Source organism: Patagioenas fasciata, unplaced genomic scaffold (assembly GCF_037038585.1).
Source record: "Patagioenas fasciata isolate bPatFas1 unplaced genomic scaffold, bPatFas1.hap1 Unplaced_3, whole genome shotgun sequence".
NCBI lineage: Eukaryota > Metazoa > Chordata > Aves > Columbiformes > Columbidae > Patagioenas > Patagioenas fasciata.
Genome location: NW_027288732.1, coordinates 2,813,031 through 2,830,955, shown reverse-complemented (window position 1 = coordinate 2,830,955; position 17,925 = coordinate 2,813,031). Strand labels below are relative to the sequence as shown.

The 17,925-nt window shown below is 58.6% G+C and overlaps 1 pseudogene; it reads right to left on the bottom strand.

Moving 5' to 3' along the window:
* Positions 1-216: 216 nt before the first annotated feature.
* LOC136116101 (scavenger receptor cysteine-rich type 1 protein M130-like) lies at positions 217-14,421 on the bottom strand (annotated as a pseudogene).
* Positions 14,422-17,925: the final 3,504 nt, after the last annotated feature.

Sequence of the window (17,925 nt, the reverse complement as noted above, 5' to 3'; positions counted from 1 at the left end):
AGCACTGGGTCGGTCAGTTCATGGAACAGGAGCACAGGCGATATTTGCCTCAGTTCCTGTGCTGTCTGGGATAGATGAGGAGATAAATAATGAGAGGAGTAGAAAAGCCCATCTCATTAACAGGTGGCCAAAGGATTGGTGTCACCATCAACATTTTGGGTTTTTTGACCATGGGGCAAACTCCATGGTATTTGGTCTCCTCATATGAGATGGGCTTCATCCTTCTAGGAAGAACAAGAGGACTATAGCCCAGAAGTTGTCGGGGCTGATCAGGAGGGCTTTAAACTGGGTTTGAAGGGGGAAGGGATTGAAACTGGGCTCTCCAAAGATCAGCCTAAGGATGGAAAGCCTGAATTAAGAGTGAAATCAGCAGCCTACTTGAAGTGCATGTACACTAATGCACGCAGTATGGGCAACAAGCAAGAGGAGCTGGAAGCCATCGTGCAGCAGGAAAGCTGTGACATAGTTCCATCACAGAAACATGGTGGGATGACTCATACGACTGCAGGGCTGCTATGTGTGGCCACCAAGCTCTTCAGAAGACACAGGCAGGGTAGGAGAGGTGGAGGGGTGGCTTTATATGTTAGAGAGTCTCTTGACTCTGTTAAACTTGAGGTCAGCAGTGACAAGGTTGAGTGTCTGTGGACCAGAATGAGGGGGAAGTCCAACAAGGCCGACATCCTTGTGAGTGTCTGTTCTAGACTGCCCAACCAGGATGATGGAGGAGGTGAATTATTCTACAAGCAGCTGTCTAAAAATCAACAGTCCTTGTTCTTATGGGTGACTTTAACCTGCTGGATATCTGCTGGGAGCTCAATATGGCACAGAAGAGGCAACCTAGGAATTTCCTAGAGTGTATAGAGGACAATTTCCCTCATTAGCTGGTAAATGAGCCGACCAGGAGTAAGGCCCCGCTAGACCTACTGTTCACAATCAGAGAAGGGTTGGTGGGTGATGTAGTGGTTGGAGGCCACCTGGGCATAGCGACCATGAAATAATAGAATTTTCAATACTCAGAGATGCAAGGAGAGCCGTTAATAAAACCTCTACACTGGACTTCCGAAGGGCGGATTTTTGCCTATTCTGAAGTCTAGTTCAGAGCATACCCTGGGAAACAATGCTGAAACCACCTTGGGGTTCACTTCTGCGGGGTCACAGCCCAGGGCTGACCCTGATTGGCAGCTCTGTCATGGGCTCTGCACTGTGGGACCAGCGTGACCCAGGCAGTTGGGAGATCTCGGGATGAAGAAATGGGCACTGGGGAGCATCATGGGATCTGTTAGAGAGTCATTTTGACTAGAAACTGCCTGTGGCAAAGCAGGAGGGAAGCGTCTCTGTCAGCAGGATTATTCCACAGGGACCACGGGCGCTGGCAGCACCACAACCTGACCCCAAGCCTGTTGTCCCTGAGACAAACCCCTTCCGCACCGCCATGTCTTTGTTCTCTGCTGCCCCTGTTAACACTCGGGAAGATTTCCTGGCACCTGGGCAGACACAAACCAGCTCCGGGCCAAACCCCCTGAGACTTTTAATAAGCACAAATATGATGTACAATGTAAAAATGGAAAACAACTGGAGGAAACTCTGGACTGTTGGTGCTGCCCATGGGCAAAGGGAGGCGGTTCCTGATGCTCACAGCTCTCCCAGCTTCAATGACAGCAGGGATGGGCTCTCCTGGCTGGGGGCTCAGGGGTTGCTGTGCACCCAGCTCTGTCACAGCCTTTGTGTGTCACAGATGTGCCAGAGACATCTCTTCAGCGTCATCGTAGCCCATGCTCCCCGGGGACAGGGACGTGGTGCCTCCTTCAGCTCCAGGGACCCCAGCACTTCTCTGGGAGCACAGGCTGCCCCCTGCAAGGAGCAATGCGGGACATTGCAGCTCACCCCATGGGGCCTGTGCATCACGTTCCCCCCTGCTCCTCACCACACTCAGCTGCTTCTCCCACCCTTCAGTCCCTCCATGGGAAACTCCTGGGGCAGGTGCCCCCTTCCCAGGAGGTTTAGGTCTCAGTGCAGCAGCAACCAGGGTGGCAGTGGGGGTGGCAGTGGGGGTGGCACCCCAGGAACCAGCAGCGCTGAGTTTCCCTCTCACCTCTGGGTGCATCGCTGGGTTCTGCTTCCTCCTCTGGCACCCTGGGCATTTCCCAAGCTCCCTGTCCAGGGGCATCGCCCTCCCCAGGGAGAGAAACCTCCCTGGCATCATCATAGCCATCCACTGGGTCACCCTCAGGCAGAACAGAAACATCTGAAAAGAGAGGGGAGCTGGTGACAACGAGAAGATCCATCGTGCAGAGCAGAGGATGGGAGGCACTGGTGTTGGCAGCAGCACAGGAGACCCTCAGGTCCTCCTCATCTCTGACGGTGACACCCAGTGACACCTCTGTCCTTCACTTGTCTGCAGGCAGATCAGCCCCTTCCTGCTTCATTACCTGGTGCTGATCCCAGACCATCCTCCTCCTCTCGGTGCCCAGGGTAGGGCTGCAGCTGGGTCAGGGACTGCTCCGAAGAGGAGCCTGGAGAGATGCGCAGTGGGTGTTATGGGATGAGACCACTGACCTGGTTTGTGGCCAGTGCTGCTGGGGAAGGGGGACCCACAGAGCTGGGGCTTCATGGGGAGGAGGGCTGGGAATTCACCCTGCTCCCCTGGGACAAGCCCTGTCTCAAAGGTGCTCCCAGAGCTGCCCCAGGACAGCTCTTCCCTCACTCGTCAAGTGGCTGTAAGGGCAGGAAGAGAGGGGCTGTCCAGCTGCGACGGGCAAAGCTGGTTGGGAGGCAGCTCCTCTCCCGGGTCCAGGGCTGGGGTGCTCTCCCCACAGACCACACAGCCCCAGCACTGCAGGGACCACGAGCTGGGGGCTTCAGGGCATCAGCCCTGGGGTGGGGTGGGGAGAAAGGGTCCTGCAGATGTGCCCACACCCACCTAAGTGACCAAACCTCGCCTGCTTCTCCCACGCTGGGCTGTGACCGATCTCCTCGTACACGGCCTCGGGGAAGAGCTCCTGGGCTGTCCTGGAGCCTGGGAACAGAGGCAGAGCTGGCATGGGGACAGGCAGAGGGGCAATGGGACCCCACTCTCCTCCCCAAACCTGTTCCTTGGCCCAGCCCAGGACTGCTCCAACAGCACAGCCCCACTGTGCTGTCCAGGAACAGCTGCCACATTCCCAGCGAGGGCCACATCACTGTGGAGATGATCTAGGGCAGCATCACCCTCACATCAGCCACTTGGAGACAGCGCTCAAGCCCCTCTGGCCCCTGGGTCATCCCCCTTGTCTGACCCCAGAGCAGCTCCCGTGCTTCCCCTCCACCTGGAGCCAACCCCTGTCTGCCCCACAAGTCCATAGCAGGGCCCCTGCCCTACCAAGGGCACGCAGGGCTGGGCAGAGGGTCAGCCTGGGGCATGAATCCATGGAGATGGGCCCTGCTGCCCTATGTTCCTCTCGTCTTCTCCTTGCCCCAGAGTGCCCTCCAGCACTACCCAGAGCACTGCCAGCCTTGACCACCTCCTCCAGGATAACATTTCCCCCAGGATAACATCTACGGGATAACATCTCCCCCAGGATAACGTCTCCTACAGGATAACATCTCCCCTGGTCCTGCTCTGCCCTGTCTCCCCTTGCTCCATCTCTTGCTCCAATCATCTCTGGGCTCTCTCCACCCCTTCCTGCTGGTGCCCTATGGCCAGACAGTCAAAGGGGTGTGTGGGACAGGTGGCAGCACACAGTCTCCTCCCCTCAGCTCTGATTGTACCCCTTACTGACCCCCCACAGCACCCCCAGCCCTTCCAGGAGGCATCACTGGGAGCTCTGTGGAAGGACCCACCTCTGCACCCAGCCCTGGCACTGAACGCTTGCCAGGCCAGCAGGGCCAGGAGCAGGCAGAGAAGGGCCCCCAGGATGATGCAGATGATGACGGGCACTGAGGTTCTCCCGCTGACAGTCGGACGGCCCCGGGTGGGATCTACACGGGCAAGAACATGGAAGAACAGCACCAGCCCTGGGAGAGATGGAGGCAGCACCAGCCCTGACCCCCATCACACAAGGCAGCAGAGAGGGGAGGACCCCAGGGGGAATGATGGAGAAGCTTCCACCCTGCTGACTGAATTTCACCCCCTCCTCAACCCCCACATAATCACCCCAGTGCCACCTCCTGGGAGTTTCACGCTCCAGCAAGAAGCCCCTTCCACCCAACTGTGGGTCAGAGCCTGGCCCTGGGATACCCAGCCCTGGGGAGGATGAGTTACCTGCTCGGGGTGGGGATGCTGCTGTCCTGGGTGCAGCTGCAGGGGAGGAAAAGGAGAGCTGGGCTGAGAGGGTGGGAGTGCATGTACCAGGGAGCCTCCCCTGTAACACACAGCGTGTGTCTGTAGGGTCCCTGACACATCCCACCCCAATTGCCCCTCCCGTAGTGCTAGAAAGGAACCCAGGACAGGGCTGGGGGCCTCTGCCCTGGGCGGCGGGCAGGGTGGCACAGGTAGCCCAGGGGATGGATGGTCCTGGAGCTGCAGGGCTCCATGGGCATTGACCCAAGGACACAGTTCCACTGAGGCTGCTCCCTGCTTGGCACCAGGCTGCTGCATCCCACAGGAACGTTCCTGCTCTCGGGAGTTCAGGGGCCATGCCAGGACCAAGCGGGTGAAAGGCCTTCCCCAGCTCCCTGCTGATACCTGAGCAAGGGGTCCCAGCCCCCCGCTCACCCAAGCAGCGCACGGCAGCGTCTTCCTTATGCCGGCAAGCACGTCCGTCCCTAGGCTGGGCCCAGCAGTCCTGCAGAGACAACTCCGTTCCCCGGCACTCCACCCGCTCCAGCCAGATGGGGCCTTGGCCCACCCCAAAAGCAGCCTCATGCAGGGCAGACACCGCGGGGCCACAGCCCAGCTGCCTGCACGCCACCTGGGCGTCCTGCATGTCCCAGGAGTCATCGCACACTGTCCCCCAGGAGCCGCGATGCCAGAGCTCCACTCTGCCTGAGCACCCGTCCTCACCTCCCACGGCACGGATCTTCTCCCTGTCTGGAGAAGGCAAAGAGCTCCCACGGCACTCAGACAGCAGAGGAGCCAGGCAAGAGGAGCACGCGGAGGAGCAGCTCCCTACCTGTGCAGCTGCTGGAGTTGGGGCACAGGGCCAAAGGCTCTGGGGGCATTTCTGGGCGTCCCCTGAAGAAGGAAACACTGTGGTGAAGGGACTTGCTCGGGGGATTGTGCAGAAGAGAGCGGGGCTGAGCTCTGCTTGTGCCCTTGTGTGCCATCTTGGTTGCAGAGCAGCAGGAGGGTGGCCATGGAGGGGAGGCTCCTCTGAATCCTCTCTGGTCTCTGCTGAGACCCCACTTGCAGATGTCGCTGCCTCCCCGAGGCACTGCCGGGTGGCAACGGCTCCCAGACATGTGGGACACTGAGAACTGTGGTCACATCTGTACCACCAGCAGCAGAAGAGTCTGACATGGCAATGAAAACCCCTCCAAGCTCTTTCTCTGCATTTGGCCGTGCCCAGAGGGGAGCAGAAGCTGGGGTGACACCAGTGCCCGAGTGGCTCAGAGTTACCATTGCAGGTGATGTGGGTCTCATCTCGCAGGTCATCGCAAGACTGTGGGTCCCAGGGGGCGGATGGACACTGCCAGAAGGAGCTGGTTCCCTTCTCACATTGCATGTAATCCAGCCAGGCAGGGCCAGACACCCTGCCATAGGGCAGGCCTGTTTCCAGGGATCCTCCGTCCCCACAGCCCAGCTCCTTGCACACCAGTGACACCGTGTCAGGAGTCATCGAGCTGGAGCAAACGCTCCCCCACGTCCCGTTGTAGAAAACCTGGAGGTGCCCAGAGCAGCCATCACTGTTCCCCAGCCTCAGGTCCATGAAGTCTGGGAGGAAAGGCAGCAAGAGAACAGGCTGGTGTGGGGCTGTGGGAGCCAGGACACCCCTGCGCTCCCCAGGCCCCCAGCCAGGTAGGGCAGGGCCAGCAAGTCCCCCTTGCACCCAAGGCAGAGAGAAGTCCCTGATGGACACAGCCCCTGCTCTCCCCGCTCACCCTGGGGGACAGCTGAGCTCCCCAGGGACCCCGGCGAACTGAGGGCACCCGTGCATGGGTGTCCCTAGGCCAGGCTCAGGCAGGGGCTCAGCCAGGGACAGCCCTGCATCCCGGCCTCCGGGGAAGCATCCCGGCACAGCTCCCGGCACACACCTGAGCAGATAACACCCGCATCCTCTTTGTGCCCACAGTCGTGCTGCCCCCAGGGCCCGGCAGCGCAGTCCCAGAGAGCAGCTTCGGCCCCAGAGCAGTTCACACCGTCCAGCCAGATCTGCCCGGAGCCTTCCCCGAAGCGAGCGGAGCCAGCCGCCTCCACCGCCCCTCCACAGCCCAGCTGGTGGCAAACGACGGCGGCATCAGACAGGTCCCAGCCATCGTCACAGACGGTCCCCCAGCTGCCCTGGTAGTAGATCTCCACTCTCCCTGCGCAGCGCCCGGGTCCGTTCACCAGCCGGACCCGCAGGCTCCCTGCAGTGGGGAGGAACCCCAGGTGTTGTCAGGGGGTGGCCGCCCCCCCACCCCATCATCTGGGGACCCGTTCAGCGCCGCTCACCCCAGCAAATGACTCCCATGTCCTCCACAACCCCTCCCAACAGGGCACTCCTGGGCAGGGAGCTGTTGCAGCGGGTCAGGCTGGCCTCGTGCCCTGCGCACCGGACCCCTCGCAGCCCCATGGGGCCCGTCCCTCGCTCAGGCTTCGGGGGGTTGTAGGCTTTTTCTGCCTCTCCACACCGCAGCTGCCGGCACACCACGCTGGCCTCCCGCACGTCCCACTGGTCGTCCAGGACTCTGCCCCACATCCTGTGCTGAAAGATCTCCACTCGCCCGTCGCACCGGCTCCCGCCGCCGACCAGTCGCAGGGACGTAGGGTCGGCTGGGCCTGGGGACAGTAGAGGAGCCACAGCCATCAGCGGCACCGGGCAGCACGGCAGCCTCCAGGGAAGAGGGCAAGGGGGGGTTGTCCGACCAAACAGGGCGAGAGTGAGCCCTGTGCTGACAAGAAGCGAGGGCAAAGCCCAGGCCCTGTCTGCAGCTCACACCCGGGTCTGCTTCTGCTGGGTGATGGGATGAGGCTCTGCAGGGCTCTCTGTGGGGATGGGATGTGTTTGTCTGCAGCTGCAGGATGGAGCAGAGCCCCACCAGCCTGTTCTGGGCTCATCATATGGAACCCGGGCCGGGCAGTGGTACCAGGGTCTAAGGCGCTGCCCTGGGGACAGGTGTCTGTCTCTGTTCAGACCTCAGCTCTCCCAGAGCAGAGCGATCAGTCTGAGCAAGGAAAGCCCCCCAGGGATCCTCCAGGGAGAAATTTAGCCTGGTGCTGCCATGGGACCCCTGCTTTGGGTGGCCATGTCTCACACAAAGGGAAACGGAGCTAATGCACTATTTTCCCAGCACTCACCTGAGCAAATGACAGCAGCGTTGTTCCCGTGGGAGCACGGGGGGGCCCCCAGGGTGACCACTGGGCACTGTCCCAGGTGGGCTTCAGTCCCGTCACAGTGGAATGAGTCTCTCCAGACAGGGCCAGTCTCTCTCCCAAAATGCTCTCCTCCAGGAATGGACTCAGCAAACCCACAGTTGAGTTGATGACACAGAACATGGGCATCCAAGAGATCCCAGTGGGAGGCACAGAGAGTTCCCCAGCTCCCCAGCATCTGGACCTCCACCCCCCCCGCACACGCTGTGCTGCCATTCACCAGCCTGAACCCTGTGTACTCTGGGGACAGAGGAGGAGAGAATCACAGAATCACACGTTAGGGATTGGAAGGGACCTCAAAGCTCATCCAGTGCAGTCCCCCCATGGAACAGGAACACCCAGATGAGGTTACACAGGAAGGTGTCCAGGTGAGTTTGAATGTCTGCAGAGAAGGAGACTCCACAACCTCCCTGAGCAGCCTGGGCCAGGCTCTGGAACCCTTACTGCAGACTGCACTCACTCAGTTCAGCTGTGAGGATGCTGTGGGAGATGGTGTCAAATGCTTTACTGAAGTCAAGATAGATCACGTCCACTGCTCTGCCATCACCCATCCACCTCATTATGTCCTCATAAAAGTCGATGAGGTTGGTCAAGCACAACTTCCCTTTGGTGAAGCCGTGTTGACTGTCCCTAATGACCCTCTTATCCCTGATATGCCTTGAGATGGCACCAAGGAGAAGTTGTTCCATCAGTTTCCCAGGGATGGAGGTGAGGCTGACCGGTCTATAGTTACGTGGATCCTCCTTCTTGCCCTTTTTGAAGACTGGAGTGACATTTGCTTTCCTCCAGTCCTCAGGCAACTCTCCCGTTTCCCAAGACTTGGCAAAGATGATGGAGAGCAGCCCAGCAATGACCTCAGCCAGCTCCCTCAGCACCCACGGGTGCATCCCATCCGGACCCATGGATTATGGATGTCCAGATGGCCTAACTGCTCCCTAACCCAGTCCTCATCAACCCAGGCAAACTCCTCCATTGTGCTGCCTTCCTCTGGGGCCTCAGTAGTACGGGGCTCCTCAGGACAGCCCCCGGCAGAGTAGGCAGAGACAAAGAAGGCGTTCAGAAAGGGTGGGTTGGTGCTTTTGTACCCTCCGTAGCTGGTGGAAAGGCCAGAGGGACAAAGGCCTTTCTTCTTCTGCATGGTTTTCATGCTGCAGACAGTCCCATTACCCCTTCTGTCCTACACTCACCCAGCCTGGTCCTTGCTCTGTTCCCAACCCCCCACAGAGCCCCAGTGTTCAACACCCCACCCCGAGTCCTCACGTGTGCAGCTGACAGCAGCGCTGTTCATCTGGGTGCAGGCCTGGTCCCTGGAGGACCCCGTGGGGCAGGAGGACAGGAGGGACTCATTCCCCACACACTGCAGCTCTCCATCCCACACGGGACCAGCCCCTTCTCCAAAGTGACCTCCTGCAGACACAGGCAGGGCCACGCCGCACTGCAGCTCCCTGCAGACCACCTCAGCAGCCTGGGGGCCAAAGTGGGAATCACAAACACTTTTCCACTGGTCCCCGTCATGGATCTCCACACGTCCTGAGCAGTGGCTCTTCCCGTCCACCAGACGGACAAATCCTGGAGGAGGCGGGGAAAGCAAAGCAAAAGAAAACAAGAAAACAAACAAAACCACAATAAAACCTAACCAAACAAAGAAACAAAAAAGTAACCAAACATACAAATCCAACGCCACACCTGGGAGCTCCCCAGAACTCTCTGGCAGTTACATGTCCACATCCCACATCACCCCCAAGCAAGCCATGGCCAAACTGCCATTGCACATCCTAGGGGAAGCTGTTGGGGTCGTGATGATGACACAAACACATCCAGGACCCCTCCGGCCCTTCTCTACACCATCAGAGCACTCGAGGTATGTGGCTGCCATAAGTCTCCCATGTCTCTGAGGGGGAACAACCCAGCATGACCAGCCATCTCATGCTCTTCCTCCAAGGTGTGGGTGCCGAACAAGTTGCCCTGTCGTGTTTCCAGCACAGGGATCCTCAGCCTTGTTTGCTGGGAACTGGCAGAATGGGTGGGGACCAGTACAGACCAGAGGACACCCTACGGCAGGATGGAGGATTTTCCTGGAGCCCAAGGCACCAGGTGAGGTGGGACTGAGACACTGAGGCAGGGTCAGGACACACTGAGGCAGGGGCAGTTCACCCTGGGGTCGGCTCCCTCTGGGCTTTCCCCAAGGACCAGTTACGCCAGCAATGACCGTCCCAGATTGGCAGGTCGACCAGCATCACTGGGCCCAGATCCAGCTCATGTTTGTTGTTCCCCGAGAACACAGCCAGGGCCTTCCCCCATCCCAGCCCCAAAGGTGGGAACAGGCTGATCCCTTACCTGAACACGTCACTCCAGTGTCAAGACTGTGATCACAGTCATGTTCACCCCATCCTGCATGTTTGCAGTCAGACAGGGCAGATTCGGTGCCATCACAGCCAACATCATCCATCCAAATGGGGCCAGATCCTGGCCCAAAGTGTCCGTACTGTGGAGCTCCAACAGCAGACCCACAGTCCAGCTGCTTACAAACCACTGCAGCATCGTTCATGTCCCAGTAGTCACCACACACTGTCCCCCACTGTCCCTGGTGTTTCACCTCCACTCTCCCAGCACAGTGCCTGCCGCCATCTGCCAGCCTCACCTCCGCAGCACCTTCAAACACTGACACAGGACCAGTCAGATCAGCATCAAGCCCCAGCACTGTGGGTGTCAGGGTGGGATCCTCCTCCCTTCCAGGCTGTCCCCAGTATGGTGCAGAGGTCCCTTCTATCCCCAAGGACCGTGCAAGCCTGGGACGAGCAGCTCCAGCCCTGCTGGGTCATTTGTAACCCCAGAGATTTCAGCACTTCCTTCTACTCTTGCAGACCCCCTTTCAACCTGCCCCTGGCCCAGACCCACCTAGAGCACCAACTCCTCCCCAGCCAGCACCCTGGGAAGAGACCTGTCCCCAGGGATCCCCAAGCACAGGCTGCTGTTTCTCCCAGGACCCCCAGCTCCCCTGGACCACAGTCTGCCCTGAGTACTTGCCACCTCATCATCTCAGGCCTTTGTGTATGCCCTGTGAAGCAACAGGTTGATCCCAGAGAGGCCTACCAGCCCATTGTTCCCTTTGTCCTGGGGCATCAGCCCAGCCCTGCCCTTGTCTGTGATCCCCAGGAGGGTCACATCTCTTTCAGCTGTGGGAACAGATGCCCCAGTTCCTTTCTCTCCACAATCCCAAACTGTCCCCTCCTCAGGCTGGGGCCACCCCAGTGTTCAACACCCCACCCCGAGTCCTCACGTGTGCAGCTGACAGCAGCGCTGTTCATCTGGGTGCAGGCCTGGTCCCTGGAGGACCCCGTGGGGCAGGAGGACAGGAGGGACTCATTCCCCACACACTGCAGCTCTTCATCCCACACGGGACCAGCCCCTTCTCCAAAGTGACCTCCTGCAGACACAGGCAGGGCCACGCCGCACTGTAGCTCCCTGCAGACCACCTCAGCAGCCTTGGGGCCAAAGTGGGAATCACAAACACTTTTCCACTGGTCCCCATCATGGATCTGCACACGTCCTGAGCAGTGGCTCTTCCCGTCCACCAGACGGACAAATCCTGGAAAACAAACAAACAAACAAAAAACAAAAAACCAAAACAAAACAAAACAATAAAAACAACTTGGGCTTTCCCAGAGCCCTCTGGCAGTTACTTGTCCATGTCCCACATCAGCTCCAAGGACTCCCTGGACAAACTGCACATTGTAAATCCCAGGGGAAGCTATTGGGTGAGTCTTCGTGCCACAAATACATCCAAGGCTCCTCCTCCCCTTCTCTACAGCACCAGAGCACTTGAGGTGTGTGTCTGCCACACACTCACAGCCACAGGTGCTGCTCAGACAAAGGGCTCCCACACAAGGTCCTCTGTGCTGCCCAGCATGCTCCCCCAGCACTGCAGCCGTGTGAGCAGTTGGGGTCCAGGAGAACTGGCCCAGATGGTGACAAAGCTGCAGCTGCTCAGCCCCTGCAGAGCTTGAACCAGGCAGGACCATCATCACCTGTGTGCAACCAGAGGCTCACTCTGATCCCAGGCTGTTCCTGCAGTGTTGGGAGGTTCCTTTTAGGTGGGAGATGTCCCAGAGCACAGAAATGCAGGAGCTGTTACCATGGCTGGTGCTTTCCAGAGCCCTCCAAGGCCTGCTTGAGGGGGATGTTCTCATCCAGGGACACGGTGCTCTGCCCAGGGGTGCACAGGTCCCAGGCCAATGGCCAGGCAGGGAACAGGAGAGTTGTATGTCCCCCTGGCCTCTCGCTGCCTCAGAGGGTGACAGCAGCACAGATGAGTCAGTCAGTGCTGGTATAGACCCCATTTCATGGGTCATTGTGGGGAGCTGTGGGCAGGGAGGAGGGGTTGGGCAGCTGGTCATTGCTGCCTGCATGGGGTGCTGTCCCCACAGGGATGTCACAGCTCTCCCCAGGGACCAGTTACACCAGCAATGACAGTTCCAGCTCAGCAGCATGATTGATTAATTTGGCCAGATCCAGCATGTGTGTTGCTCCTTATGGCACAGCCAGGTCCCTTCCCCAGTCCCATCCCCTAAAGGTGAGAAAAAACTGACCCGTTACCTGAACATGTCACTCCAGCATCAAGACTGTGACCGCAGTTATGTTCACCCCATCCTGCATGTTTGCAGTCAGACAGGGCAGATTCGGTGCCATTACAGCTGACATCATCCATCCAAATGGGGCCAGATCCTGGCCCAAAGTGTCCGTACAGAGGAGCTCCAACAGCAGATCCACAGCCCAGCTGCTTACAAACCACTGCTGCATCGTTCATGCTCCAGTAGTGACCACACACGGTTCCCCACTGTCCCTGGTGTTTCACCTCCACTCTTCCAGCACAGCGACTGCCGCCATCTGCCAGCCTCACCTCCGCAGCACCTTCAAACACTGACACAGGACCAGTCAGATCAGCGTCAAGCCCCAGCACTGTGGGTGTCAGAGTGGGAGACCCCTCCCCTGCACGCTGTCCCCAGGGTGGTGCAGAGGTCCCTTGTTTCCCTACGGGCTGTGTAAGGCTGGGGCGACCAGCTCCAGCTCTGCTGGGTCATTTGTGACCTCAGAGCTTTCAGCTTTTCCTTCTACCCTAACAGACCCTTCAACCTGACCCTGGACCAGACTCACCTAGAGCACCCACTTCTCTCCAGCCAGCACCCTGGGAAGAGACCTGTCCCCAGGGATCCCCACGCAGACGCTGCTGCTTCTCCCAGGACCCTCAGCTCTCCTGGACCATAGTCTGCCCTGAGTACTTCCCAGCTCATCATCTCAGGCCTTTGTGCACCCCCTGTGGAGCAAGATGTTGATCCCAGGGAGTCCTACCAGCCCAGTGTTCACTTTGTCCTGGGGCATTAGCCCAGCCCTGCCCTTGTCTGTGATCCCCAGGAAGGTCAAGACTCTGCCAGTCCATGAGAACAGATGTCCCAGTTCCCTTGTTTCCACTGCACCAACTGTCCCCTCCTCAGACTGGGTTTCACCCCAGTGTTCAACACCCCACCCTGCGTCCTCACGTGTGCAGCTGACAGCAGCGCTGTTCATCTGGGTGCAGGCCTGGTCCCTGGAGGACCCCGTGGGGCAGGAGGACAGGAGGGACTCATTCCCCACACACTGAAGCTCTCCATCCCACACGGGACCAGCCCCTTCTCCAAAGTGACCTCCTGCAGACTCAGGCAGGGCCACGCCGCACTGTAGCTCCCTGCAGACCACCTCAGCAGCCTTGGGGCCAAAGTGGGAATCACAAACGCTTTTCTACTGGTCCCCATCACGGATCTGCACACGTCCTGAGCAGCGGCTCTTCCCGTCCACCAGACGGACAAATCCTGGAAAAAAACACCAAAAACCAAATCATACAAACCTGTGGTGAGGCAGGAGGGGTTGGGCAGCTGCTCAGTGCTGCTTGCATGCGTTCCTGTGCCCGCAAGGCTGTCACAGCTTTCCCAAGGACTGGTCACACCAGCAATGACAGTCCCAGCTCAGCAGACTGGTTGGCCACATTGGGAACTCCTTCAGATCATGTTTGTTGCTTCCTGAGAGGGCCAGTGCCTTCCCTCATCCCACCCTAAAGGTGGGATCAGGTTGACCCCTTACCTGAACACATCACTCCAGCATCCTCAGCATGATCACAGTCATGATCACCCCATTCGCTGTGTTCGCAGTCAGACAGGGCAGATTCCGTGCCGTTACAGCTGACATCATCCATCCAAATTGGGCCAGATCCTGGCCCAAAGTGTCTGTACTGAGGAGCTCCAACAGCAAATCCACAGTCCAGCTGCTTACAAACCACTGCTGCATCATTCATGCCCCAGTAGTCATCACACATGGTCCCCCACTGTCCCTGGTGTTTCACCTCCACTCTCCCAGCACAGCGCCTGCCGCCATCCACCAGCCTCACCTCCGCAGCACCTTCAAACACCAACACAGGATGAGTCAGGAGAGCACCAAGCCCCAGCACTGCAGCTCTGGGGGAACCTCCTGCCTGGGCAGAGTCAGGGGTACCAGGGTGGGAGCCCCCTCCCCTGCAGGTCCCCAGAGCAGTGTGAGGGTCCCTTCTGTCCCCACAACTGCACAAGGCTGGGGGTGCCCATGTCCAGACCTGCTGGGTCATTCTCCATCCCACCACACAAGGCACCTCTTCCTACCTCAACGGCCACCTGCCCCCCACCCATGCCCACCCACACACCGCCCTGCCCTGCACTGGGCACCCACTGCCCCCAGCCCAGCACTCCCTGAACAGCCCCGTGTACCTAGGGCTGCAGCTTCCCATGTAAACCACCTGCCCCAGCACCATCCAAACCCAGCCCATCCCCAGGGCTTTCCCTGTTCCCACTGAGATGATCCAGAGGATCCCACATCCCCTCCTCTCCCCTGGCATCAGCCCTGGGCCAGCCACCCAGGAAGGCCATGTCTCTACTGCAGATGTCCCTGTCCTCTCTCTCTCTGGGGGGCACAAACTGCCCTCGTGGGGTCAGGGCTCCCCTGGAACAAGGGGCAGTGAGCAGTGCACCAAGCCTCTGGGGCACCCCAGAGGTTGGCAGTGCCCTGGGGATCTCTGGGTGTTGTCATCACCAGTGAGGCACCGCTGGTCCAGAGGCAGAGCGCTGGGGACAAGGGGTCCCAAAAGGTACCCCAGGACAGGGGGTCTGTGAATCCAGCCAGGCACAGAACACTGGAGCTCTGGAAAAGGAGGTGCTCTCTCCCACCCAGACAGGCACAGGGAAAGGCACAGGCTCCGTGGAACTGAGCACCTTCTGCCCCCTGTCTCAGCAGCATCTGCAAAGAAACCCCATTCCCAAACAGATCCCCATGACCACACTGGTACCCGCTGGCCCTGGGCAGTAGGACAAGGGAGTCAGCACTTACCCCTGCACAGCTGTACCCAGAGGAGCAGCCACAGCGTCTGAGGGGACAGGAGTCCCTCTGTGCCCATCCTGAGCCTCCTGCCCTGATGGCACATCCCTCTGTGCCGCACTCCCTGCCACAGCTCCAGGGACTCGGGGGAGCAATGATGACAGGAGGGCAATACATCTCTGCAGATGTCCCCCAGTTACAGGAGGAACCAATCGAAGCAGCAGCACCTTTTTAGACATTATCAGGAGCCATCTCCCCTCCGAGACGGCCCAGTCCTCCAATGAACTTCTCCAGCACCGTTCATGACCATATATGAGGGACGGCTCTGCTTCAGGTGTCACATCACTGCAATGGTAGAACATCACAGGACAGGGCTGGCTGTAGTGGGGGAAGCAGTTTGTTCACCCCTTGAGCTCTGAGTGCGGACCAGGAGCACTGAGCATGTGCTGCAACAGGCACATCCAAGAGCCCGAGGTGAGAGTGTCCAGTCACCCCAGTGCCATAAGACCCAGGGGGCTGGGACTGCACCGGGGCTGTGTCAGGAAGGGAAGGAAACAGCACCTGTGACAGAGCCCGCTGTGTTGGGAGCAGCAGCTGGGAAAGGGCCTTAGCCCAGGGCAGAGCCCCATCCCAGGAGCGCTGGCTCACCCACCGCTCCCTGGAGAGCCCGCGGAAGGTCCCTCACAGGAGCTGGAGCTGCGACACGTCCCTGTCGTGGCAGCAGACGTGCAGCCCAGAGGCTCAGACGTGTCCCAGACTGTCAGCATGTCACCGAGGGGCCGTTATTCCCCACGGGTGGATCAGAGCTGCAGCCTGCAGGTGCACAAACCACAGCCCCCGTGCTCCCCCCGCGGTGCCCAGGCAGGAAGTCTGTGGTTTCCTCCTGGCGCCGTGCCCGGGCTCATCCCTGCGGTGCCCCTAAGACACCCCCAGCCCGACAGCTGCAGCCAGGGCTGCAGGGGCTGCTCCTTCAGCCTCGCAGGCACGGGGTCGGGCAGCTCCTGTACCTCCTGGGGACCCTGTGACAGCACATGGACGGTCGGCACCGAGCTCCATGGCCATGGGGTGACACTGGTGATGTGAGCACTGCTCCTCCTACTGCAACTGCTGTGTGCTCATTGGTTATATTGTCAGTGACCTCACACCCTCTAGTGCCACCGCTGCGTGCTCGTTGGTTACACTGACAGTGACCTCACACCCCCCAGTGCTGGCTCAGCCCACAGCACCCACTATTCCCAGCTGGTCTCCCATCCAAGCACTGACCGGGCCCGATCCTGCTTAGCTTCCCAGATCAGAAGAGATGGGGCATTCTCAGGGTGATGTGGTTGCTTAATTTATACATATATATATATATATGTATATATACATATATATTTAAGTTCCCCGAGTATATCCTGATAGTATCTGAACTAAACCCTTTTTTTAAGGGCAGAGCAGAGGGGCAGGAGAACCTCTCTGACCTACTGACTACCCCCTTCTAACCCACCCCAGGTACCATTGGCTTCCTGGCCACAAGGGCCCAGTGCTGGCTCATGGTCACCTTGTTGTCCCCAGGACCCCCAGGTCCCTTTCCCCTACGCTGCTCTCTAACAGCTCATTCCCCAACTTACACTGGAACCTGGGGCTGTTCTGCCCAGATTCAAGACTCTACTGAGACCCCAGGGACCTCACCAGCACAACCTGTTTGCTCTGTGCACATGTTGGAGTCCTCACCAGCACAACCTGTTTGCTCTGTGCACGTGTTGGGGTGACCCCATCTGGCAGCACCCACCCAATCACTTGCTCAATCCCCAGCAGTGGGATGGGGGAGGGAGCTGGAAGGGCAGAAGCAAGAAAGAAAACCTCATGGGTCAAGATAAAGACAGTTTAAGAAGTGAAGAAATAGTTACTCACAGCAGCAGATACATATGTCCAGACTGTCTCTGAGCAAAGGATGTTTTAATGTGTGGGAGATTTGAGGGATTTTCTTGAGGTTGTTGTGTGGATGGGTTTCTGTTATATGGAGATTTATTTCTGAACTATCCAGGCTCAAAGGAATTTCAAGGCCACCTCGAAAGCTGAAAGCAGGACCTGCTGTGGGAGTGAGGCAGTTCTACAATAACAGTACCTCAACAAGATGTAAATCAACAGACCTATCAGCAGTGAGACTCGGGTGCCTGGGCAGCACGTGACCATGGACAATATCCAATCAGCTAACGCATGCTTGGAGCCTGGATGCATGATCAGGAAGTAACTGCATGTATAAGGAGGCTTGTTTCTGTAATAAATGGCTTTGCTTAAATTCATATGGGATCGTGTGGAGTCCGTGAGTTTTCGCCCTCGCATATGATTGTCACTTTTCTTGTTGTGGATTGTCCTATCACCTTTTTCTCTCCAAATCCCTCTCCCTTTGCCCGGGGCTTTCATCTGCCCCAGTGTCCATGGGTAGAGAAATCTGTCTCACAGGAGCCAGGCGGGGAGAAGTATTTGACACTTGTCAGGACCAGGAGCCCAAACTGCCCTCTGCTCTCGTGCTGGTGGGTCTCTGCACCCCTCTGGTTCTTCCCCAAAGACTCCTCTGATCCTGCTGGTGGGTCTCCGCACCCCTCTGGTTCTTCCCCAAAGAATCCTCTGATCCTGCTGGTGGGTCTCCGCACCCCTCTGGTTCTTCCCCAAAGGCTCCTCTGCTGCAGGTGGCAGGCACGTTGGCTCCTGTGGGGAGCTGCTGCAGCTCAGCGCTGTTGCAAGGAGCAGAATCTGATCCCAGAGCAGGAGAGGGGAGGAGGCGGCTGTGACCGACATCCTCTCCCACTTCAGCATTGCCCAGCTCCCTCCTGGGATCTCCTCCACCCATGGTGACCCTGGGGGAACTGGGGCAGCCCAGGCTCACACGTACCAATGCTCAGCACCCTGGAGCCAAAACTGCCAACTAAGTATTCCATCCCATCCACGTCATACATCATATAAAAGGGGGAGAACACGAGGGTCTCCCCCCTCTCTTCGACTGTGGCTGACATCTGGGGAGGATCCTGCCTGCTGTCCCTGTGACCTGAGGCCTAGGAACATACCCTGCATCCTTG